Source organism: Papio anubis, chromosome 15, assembly GCF_008728515.1.
Source record: "Papio anubis isolate 15944 chromosome 15, Panubis1.0, whole genome shotgun sequence".
In the NCBI taxonomy this organism is placed as follows: Eukaryota; Metazoa; Chordata; class Mammalia; order Primates; family Cercopithecidae; genus Papio; species Papio anubis.
This window is the reverse complement of record NC_044990.1, coordinates 63,347,909-63,357,762: the sequence shown is the minus strand read 5'-3', so window position 1 is coordinate 63,357,762 and position 9,854 is coordinate 63,347,909.

The window sequence follows — 9,854 nt, the reverse complement described above, 5'->3', positions numbered from 1 at the left end:
TTCAAAATATTTGGTTACACATAAATGTTTTTCTTTAATTTGCTTTAAAACTGCATTTTCAGTGTACATGTACACTGAAAATTCTTTAATTTGTTTTAAAACTGCATTTTCAGTGTACAACTATTTAATAAGGAATGGGGAAAAGATTCCCTACTCAATAATAGTGCTGGAATAACTAGCTAGCCATATTCGTAAGAATGAAATTGGATTCCTACCATTAACCGTATACTAAAATTAACTCAAAATAGATTAAAGAGTTAAATATAAGACCCGAAACTATAAGAATTCTGAAAGAAAACCTAGGAAACATCATTCTAGACATCAGCCTTGGGAAAGAATTTGTGACTAAGTCCTCAGAAGCAATTGTAACAAAACCAAAAATTGACAAGTGAGACCTAATTAAACTAAAGAGCTTCTGCACAGCAAGAGAAGCAATCAAGGGAGTAAAGAGACAACCTACCAAATGAGAGAAAAAGATTCACAAACCACGCATCCAACAAAGGTCTAAGATCCAGAATCTATAAAAAACTTAATTCAACAAACAAAAACCAAATTATCCCATTAAAAAGTGGGCAAAAGGCCGGGCACAGTGGCTCATATCCGTAATCCTAGCACTTCGGGAGGCTGAGGCGGGCAGATCATGAGGTCAAGAGTGCGAGACCATCCTGGCCAACATGGTGAAACCCCATCTCTACTAAAAATACAAAAATTAGCTGGGCAAGATGGTGCATGCCTGTAGTCCCAGCTACTCAGAAGGCTGAGGCAGGAGAATTGCTTGAACCTGGGAGGTGGAGGTTGCAGGGAAGCGGACATTGAGCCACTGCACTCCAGCCTGGGCAACAGAGTGAGACTCCAGCTCAAAAAAAAAAAAAAAAAAAAAAAAAGTGGGCAAAAGACATGAGTGAACACTTCTGAAAAGAAGACATACATGCAGCCAACCAACAAATATACAAAAAATGCTCAACATCACTAATTATCAGGAAAATGCAAATCAAAATCACAAGGAGATATATTCTCACACTAGTCAGAATGGCTATTATTAAAAAAAAAAAAAGATGCTGGTGGGGCTGCAAAGAAAAGGGAATGCTTATATACTGTTGGTGGGAATGTAAATTAGTTCAGCCCTGTGGAAAGCAGTTTAGAGATTTCTCAAAGAACTTAAAACAGAGCTATCATTCAACCCAACCATTACTGGGTATATACCCAGAAGGAAATAAATCATTTTACCAACAAGACACATGTACTCGTATGTTCATCACTGCACTATTCACAATAGCAAATATATAGAATCAACCCAGGTGCCCATCAATGGTAGAGTTGATAAAGAAAATGTAGTACATACATACCATGGAATACTGCACAGCCATTAAATAGAATAAAACCATGTCCTTTGCAGCAACATAGATGCAGCTGAAAGTCCTTATCCTAAGAGAATTACATACACAGCAACAGAATACCAAATACTCCATGTTCTCAGTTATAAGTGGAAGCTAAGCATTGGGTACACATGGACATAACGATGGCAATAATAGACCTTAAGGACTACTAAACAGGGAAGGGGGGAAAATGGCCAAAAAACTATCTACTGGGTACTGTGCACAGTATCTGGTGACAGGGTTATTTGTAACCAAACCTCAGCATCATACAATATGCTCATATAACCTATACATGTACCCCTTGAATCTAAAATAAAGGCTGAAAATTTTTAAAATAATTTCAATATCTACTGCTTAAGAGTGCTATATCTACACTTAAAATATGTATTAATAAATTACTTATTAGAAGTTATTTATTACAAAGTCTTTTCTAAAGTCCAAATGATGTTAACATCATTTAGATTTAATTTCCTGCCATTTAGGCATATTGAAAAAAACATATTTTTGCTTTGTTCTGAAGTCTTCACATTGTTTCATATGGCTCGGTTACTTCATCCTGCAGCCAGAGTGATTTAATTAAGTCATAACTCAAGGCCAAACAGAAAAAGCTAAGTATCCTTTCTTAAAACCTATAATGATTTTTATTATACAATTTCAATATGTTTAAATGGAAGAAATTTTATCTTTTAAAACTATGAATACTTGCCTTGAAAGATAGACATTAATATAAAACTGGTGTGTAGGTACATAATTTTTTTTTTTTTTTCTTTTGTTGAGACGGAGTCTCGCTCTGTCGACCAGGCTGGAGTGCAGTGGCCAGATCTCAGCTCACTGCAAGCTCCGCCTCCCTGGGTTCAAGCAATTCTCCTGCCTCAGCCTCCTGAGTAGCTGGGACTACAGGCGCCCGCCAGCTCACCCGGCTAGTTTTTTGTATTTTTTTAGTAGAGAGGGGGTTTCACTGTGTTAGCCAGGATGGTCTCGATCTCCTGACCTCGTCATCCGCCCGTCTCGGCCTCCCAAAGTGCTGGGATTACAGGCTTGAGCCACCGCGCCCGGCCGTAGGTACATAATTTTGCAAAACTCTTTAAGGCATATGTGAACAAATATTGTAGACTACTATTATTAGTTGTATGTTTAGGTATAAATATCTTCAACATTACAAGATAAGGCAAAATTCTTTATACAGTGTTATTGTAATAAGTTACACTCCTGTAAATCTGGTATGTTTTACTTGAGGAACTGCCAGACTGGTTTACGCAGAGACTGCACCATTTTACATTACTACCAACAATGCATGAGGGCTCCATTTTTCAAGTATTCTTGCTAGCCAACATTTTTTATTTTCTGCATTTTTGATTATACCCCCAATTTTGTTTTCATCGCCTCAAGGAGCTGCAAAACTCAACAATAGCCTTTAACTAATTTTGATCAACAAACTGAAGGAAAAGTTTATTGACACTGAGTGAGCCTTTCTCTCTGAGCTGCATCTTCTGTCCCCTGTACTCCACGTAAAATACGGAGCAGAAATATACCTGATAATGTAAAATGCTTCCGGGTAAAAGTGACTTTATTTTTTGTTTTATATCTCCACTCACTTTTGGCCTACTGTTTTCATTTTGTCTTTTTAGATTTTTAATGCTTTGAAAATGATATATCTCATGTATATTTTGCAGTGTGGTGATTTGAATTCAACCTTGCCTTTATTTCAAATGTATAGAGAACTGTCTAGCAGAAATGAAAGCCTGAATGACAGCTGGATAATTTAAGATGCAAAAAACCTGAGCATTATTATGCTTAAGAGGGAAAGCCTGTGGAGAGAGAGTGATTGAAAACACTTGAAATCAGGTATAAATAATGAAGCATTTTGATAGGGATGACTGAAATAAAAGTGGAAGAAAATTCCAGGGTAGGAATAGTCAGGCCTTTGCATTCTTGATTAATTCACAAATGTGACTTGTAAAGACTTTTACAAGTCTTTACAGAAAGACAAGACTACAGTGGAGACTAGTTTAGCCTCTGATAGGGGTTGGATGTGCCCCCACCCAAATCTCATCTTGAATTCCCACATGTTGTGGGAGGGACCCAGTTGGTGGTAATTGAATCATGTGGGCAGCTCTTTCCCGTGATATTGTCATGATAGTGAAAAAGTCTCACGAGATATGATGATTTTATAGGGGGAGGTGTTCCCTGCACAAGCTGTCTCTCTGCCTGCTGCCATCCACCTAAGATATGATTTGCTCCTCCTTGCCTTCCGCAATGCTGTGAGGCCTCCCCAGCCACGTGGAACTGTAAGTCCATTAAACCTCTTTCTTCCGTAAATTGCTCAGTCTTGGGTATGTCTTTATCAGCAGTGTGAAAACAGACTAATAGAGCCTGCAATCTCAGATTTCTGGTGGAAGTCCTAAATACCTCTCCTCTTTGCATTGTGCACAAGATTGAGTTTGTGTGGTATGTAACCTACTAAACAATAAGAATGCATGTCTCCTATCTAGAGTAAACACACTCTGAATATCTGGGAAGGCTATAATAGCAAGATTCTCAACTTTGCAACTGAGCTCTGTTTACAGTTCTGCTGTCTTCTGACATGTATTAATGATGACGCTTTAGTAGTTCTCTTTCATTTGCAAGAGACTCAAACACACTTTTTAGTGTACTAAAAGTAGACTACAAGCAAAAACTTGGTGCTGGTAAGGAATGAAGGAAGGAACAAAGGGATGAAGAAAAATAAGAAAAAAATGAATAATGAATAATGAAATAAATGAAAGGAAATAAAATACTCTGGCTTTAGAATCAAGCAGACCTAGATGTTTAAACCTAGGTCTACATGATAGATACTGATTCTATTATTTTTTCTATTATTTGGATCCTTAATCTCCAGTAATATCTCCCGGTGGAACAGGAAATATGTATTATAGTAGCTTAACATGTAGGTGTTTCTTAAGCACACACAGTCTCATAAAGATTACCTGATTGTCTCTCTCCCAGTATCAAAATCAAGGGGCCTGTATAGGTGCCACATCACTACTTGAATAACAAAATGATCAAGCTATGGGGATAATTTTTTGTCACCCTACATTAGAATCTCAGAATTGTGCTGTGGTCTGGGATCTTCTTGATTGACAACTTTCTCAAATCAGCAGAGAATGAAAGAGGTACCAGAAGCAACAATGAAATGCCTTGCTTCCAATTAGTAATGTCTGTCTAGGAATAAAGAAACTTCAGTGCACTCACTCATTTCTATTCATCTATTTTAGGTGGTTTACATTTTGGGAAATTTTCTAGTCTTAAATTTCTAAGAGATTATATTTACCTCTTTCCAAAATTTCTAATCTAGCACATAGTATCTAAATGTAGCACTAAATTTGCAATAATATTCTGCTTCTCACTGTATATCTCAAAATATTGTGTGTGTTTTTAATTTCTAGGGAAATATGTATTTTTTGGCAACTCTTATGAAAATCAAATTGGATATATTGATTTTAGCTAAAGAGGCAAATTTTCATAGAGCAATCCTCCTCTGAGGAGGTATCCATGAACAAATAAAGCATGTAGGTATATGACAAAAATATGACAGTGTTCTCTGCAGTATTCTTCAAATAACAACCTCCCCAAACTAGAAATATTAGTGCATATATAGGAATAATTACATGCACTATTTTAAATTTAGATGTGAAATATGCACTAGAAAGGTGAGATTTTTTAATATACAAAATTCCATGCAAAGATCAATATATACTTGTTCTCACCACAGGGAATTTGTACATGTGGCATTGACTTGCTCGATACCTATTCCAATCTTCTTTTAATACACTTTACCACACAGGCTGGAGAGCAAAACCTATTTTCCCACACTTCTCTGCAGTGAGGCTCTTGGCTGTAATTTAGATTCTTTCTAGAAGATGCACTCCTGTGTGAATTTGATTCAGGACTGATTATGGTGAGCTGAGGAACTGAGAAGTTTAAAGCATGCATTTTGCCGTCACTGATTGCAGAGCTTCTGCAGCTATCTTCTGTGGCCATGGTTTGAGGATCAGGCTTCTCTTTTCCTAATCAGGGAGTATGCTGTTTCATTATGGAATCAGTAACTATGACAGCAAATTCCTGGGTCTGTGGCTTCTTCATTACTGTACTTGCTGAAGAAAAATTAGTGACCATAATCTCTGTTTTAGTTTTATAAGTCCCTTCTATTCGTTCAGTATTAAATTATGTTCTTGTTTTTTCTTTAAAAATTTGTTTATGCTTTAACTAGTAGAATGGTTTCTGTTTTCTGCAATTTGATGAAACCCGAGTAAGATGCATGCCAAAATCTTAAAGAGGAGTCCTTGGAATTAAAGCTACACAAAACTGCTTCATGTTGCTTGTTCCTTATTTTATATTTTGGTTTATTTTAGTTGTTACAATAAATATGTGTCAAATAACTGTTAACATATTAGGAAAAATGTTAAAAATTTGTACTTGTCCAAATTTTCTTCATTCTAAATTATTATTATTATTTTTATTATTTTTTTTGAGACGGAGTCTTGCTCTGTCCCCCTGGCTGGAGTGCAGTGGCGCGATCTCGGCTCACTGCAAGCTCTGCTCCTGGTTTCACACCATTCTTCTGCCTCAGCCTCCCGAGTAGCTGGGACTACAGGCATCTGCCACCACGCCTGGCTAATTTTTTTTTGTATTTTTAGTAGAGACGGGGTTTCACCGTGTTAGCCAGAAAGGTCTCGATCTCCTGACCTTGTGATCCACCTGCCTTGGCCTCCCAAAGTGCTGGGATTACAGGCATGAGATTTTAAAAATAAATTTATGCTTTTATAAAAATAATCCAACCGTATGGTTAGAAAAAAAGGTTTAAAATTAAATTAGGCTAAAATAACTAACTAAACTAATGTAAACTAAAAGTTTTAAAACTCAAATTTTTATTTCCCTGTATTGGTCATTGTGTTCTTTAGCTCCAAAATCTTAGGTTAGTTCTCCTGTATGTTTCTCTTTGTAAAATTTCTTGAGTTTGTTGTTTGTTTATTTTTGGTATTGTTTTTATGATTTTGTTAATTTTTTTTGCCCATGTTTTATTGTGGTTGACTGAGCTTATGAATAATTATTTTGAATTATTTGTCAGGCAATTTGGGGATCTCCAATTCTTTGTGTTGGTTATTGGAAGTGTATTGTTTTCCTTTTGTGGTGGTGTTCCCTGATTCTTCCTGATTCTCACAGTCTTTCATAGTTATCTGTGAATTTTAAGAAATAGTTGGCCTCCTCCAGACTTTATGGACTGGTCTTAGTAAGGAAAGACATTCACCTGCAGATGTAAGGAGACATGTTGGATCTCTGTATACCAGGACTAGTGATGCCTGTGGTCAAGTTGTGGATGTATGGTGGTTCCAGCTCTTGCAGGGGAATAGTGTCTCATCAGCTCAGGCATTTAGGGTCCACAATGATGGTAACTGCATGGCATTTGATGGCCATAGCTGTATGAGGTCCATAGTAGCTGCAGGGATTCTTGAGTCTCTGGTGGCACCTCTCATTACAGTGACTGAGGAGCAGGGAAGACAGCAATAAGATTTGGGGACAGCCATATGAATACACTCAGCTATGTAGCGCATAGCAGCATGGGTAAGCTTCGAATGCACAGCAAATGGTGGTGAAAGCCAGGGCCTGAAGCAGGGTCTTGGGTCAATTATGGGTACACAAGTAGTGGTGAGGGCAATCCATATGCACATGAAAAGCTACAGAGTCAGATATGCAAAGATAATGAAATATTAGGAATAGATTTAACTAAAGATGTGAAAAATTTGTACACTGAAAATGATAAAATATTGATAAAATAAATTGTTGAAGACAAAAAAATAGAAAGATATCCCCATTCATTGATTGGAAAAATTAATTTTTTAAAAATATTTATACTGCCCAAAGTAATCTATAGATTCAATGTAACCGCTATCGAAATTCCATTGCCATTTTTCACATAAAAAGAAAAAATAGTCCTGGTAAGGTGACTCACTCCTGTAATCCTAGCATGTTGGAAGGCTGAGGAGGGCAGATCACACGAGGTCAGGAGTGACACCAGCCTGGCCAACATGGCGGAACCCCTACTCTACTAAAAATACAAAAATTAGCAGGGCTTGGTGGCACAGGCCTGAAATCCAAGCTACTCAGGAGGATGAGATGTGGGAATCACTTCAAGCTAGGAGGCAGAGATTGTAGTGAGCCAAGATTGTGCCACTGTACTCCAGCCTAGGTGACACAGCAAGATTCTGTCTTTAAAATATAAAAAAAAGAAAGAAAAGATAATTCCAAAGTCCATATAGAATCAGAAAATACATTGAATAGATAAAGCAATATAGAGCATGAAGAACAAACCTGGAGAAATCACACTTCCTAATTTCAAGCTATATTACAAAGCTATAGTAATCCAAACAGTATAGTACTGACATTTAAACAGACACATAGACCAATGGAACAGCATAGAGAGCTTAGGAAAACAGTCACAATACATGGTCAACAATTTTTGATAAAGATACCTGGAATACACAAAGGAAAACAAGAAAACTGGATATTCAGGATAAAAAAAATAAAATTGAGACTCTCTCTAACATTATACAGAAAAAATAATTGAAAATGGCTTAAAACTTAGGCATAAGATGTGAAACTGTAAAAGTCCTTGAAGAAAACATAGGAAAAAATCTCCTTGACATTAGTGTGGGCAATACATTTTTTTTTTTTATTTTGCATGTGATCCCAAAAGCACATGCAGCAAAAGCAAAATTAAACAGTAGGACTCCATTTAACTAAAAAGTTTCTATCCAGGAAAGGAAACAATCAACAAAATGAAAAGGCAACCTATGGAAAGGGAGAAAATATTTGTAAACTGTAAATCCAATAATTAACATCCAAAATGTAAAAAGAACACGACTCAATAACAAGAAATAACTCAATAAAACAAAGCTCAAAGGACATGAACAGATATTTTTCCAAAGAAGACATATAAATAGCAAACAGATGTGAAACGTCAATACTTATCAGATAAATGCAAATCAAAATCACAATGAAATACCATCTTACACCTTTTAGGATGTCTATTATCAAAAATTAAAAGATAACAAGTGTTGGTAAGAATGTGAAGAAAAGAGAACCCTTGTAAACTGTTGGTGGGAATGTACATTGGTACGGCCATTATGGAAAATGTATAGAGGCTCCTCGAAAATTAAAAAAGGAAACTATCATGGGATTCAGCAATCTGACTTCTGAGTGTATAGTCAAAGGAAATAGAAATCACAAAATCAAAGAGATTTCTGCACTCCCATTTTTATTGCAACGTTATTTACAACACTAGGGAGGGAAAAACCCAAGTGTCCAACAACATACGAATGAGTAAAGAAAATATGCAACACACATGCATACATGCACAGAGGAATTTTATTTAGCCTTAGAAAAAAATTCCTACCATTTGCAGCAATAAACACCATGTTGACCATAATTACTAATAACCTATTGTACACATGCAATTTGCTAAGAGAATTGATATCAAGTGTTCTCACTACACACACAAAAAGGTCTCATTCCTTATGAGTTACATTGAAACACCAACATTCTGATGACTTTTGTGTGGAGCAATATAAGAAATTTAGATCTGTCTCTTCTCTCTTGAATTCCTGATCTGGCCTAAATTCACACATATATTCTTCGCATTGCTTGTTTGCAAAAACTCAAACTGTGCCATTATCCCCAATATCTTCCCCTACATGCTCCTTGTGATTTGGCCCAGCTTACCTCTCCACTCAGTATGTATTACAAAACAAATTCAACTTTTGTGCCATGACCACAGTTCACAATCAGGTTTTCTTTTTTTGAGTACTACTACCTCGAACTTACTTTACGTATCCTGAAACCTGCATTACCTGAGTGCTCTAACATTTGTCATTCTGCATGTCAGGATTTATGAGACTTGCTTGGCCTTATCTGCTATAGTTCATGGCTCTAGAACTAAATCACTGTAGAGATTGACCCAATGCTTACAGTTGAATAGACCTGTCATCTCTTCCTGGAAACACACCTCACCCTCAATAATGTATGGCCCCTGCCTGGCTAGCTTTCTCTTATTTCCATTTATTCTTTGGCATGTTAACTCTTTGATTTGAAACTTCATGAGTTACTACTGCATGGACTACGACTATGTTTTTATAAGAACACTGGGAGAAGAAAAGTGGTTGCTATACCCAAAGAATGAATCAAAATCATAAATCATAAATTAGAGAGGACACGAAAAGCATTTTCAGGAGGAATAATTTTCAGCAGCTACTTGAAGAAAATATAAAACCTGATCTTTCTTTATGTCTAGACCTCGCTGTGTTTATTATCTTGATTGTAAAGCCCAATGTATTATGAAGCTGGTTAGAAAAAAGTAGAAACTAATACATTAATAATAATAAATATGCCACGGAAACATAAATCAGAATAATATAACAATGGAACTGAACCTCTGGAGCTTTC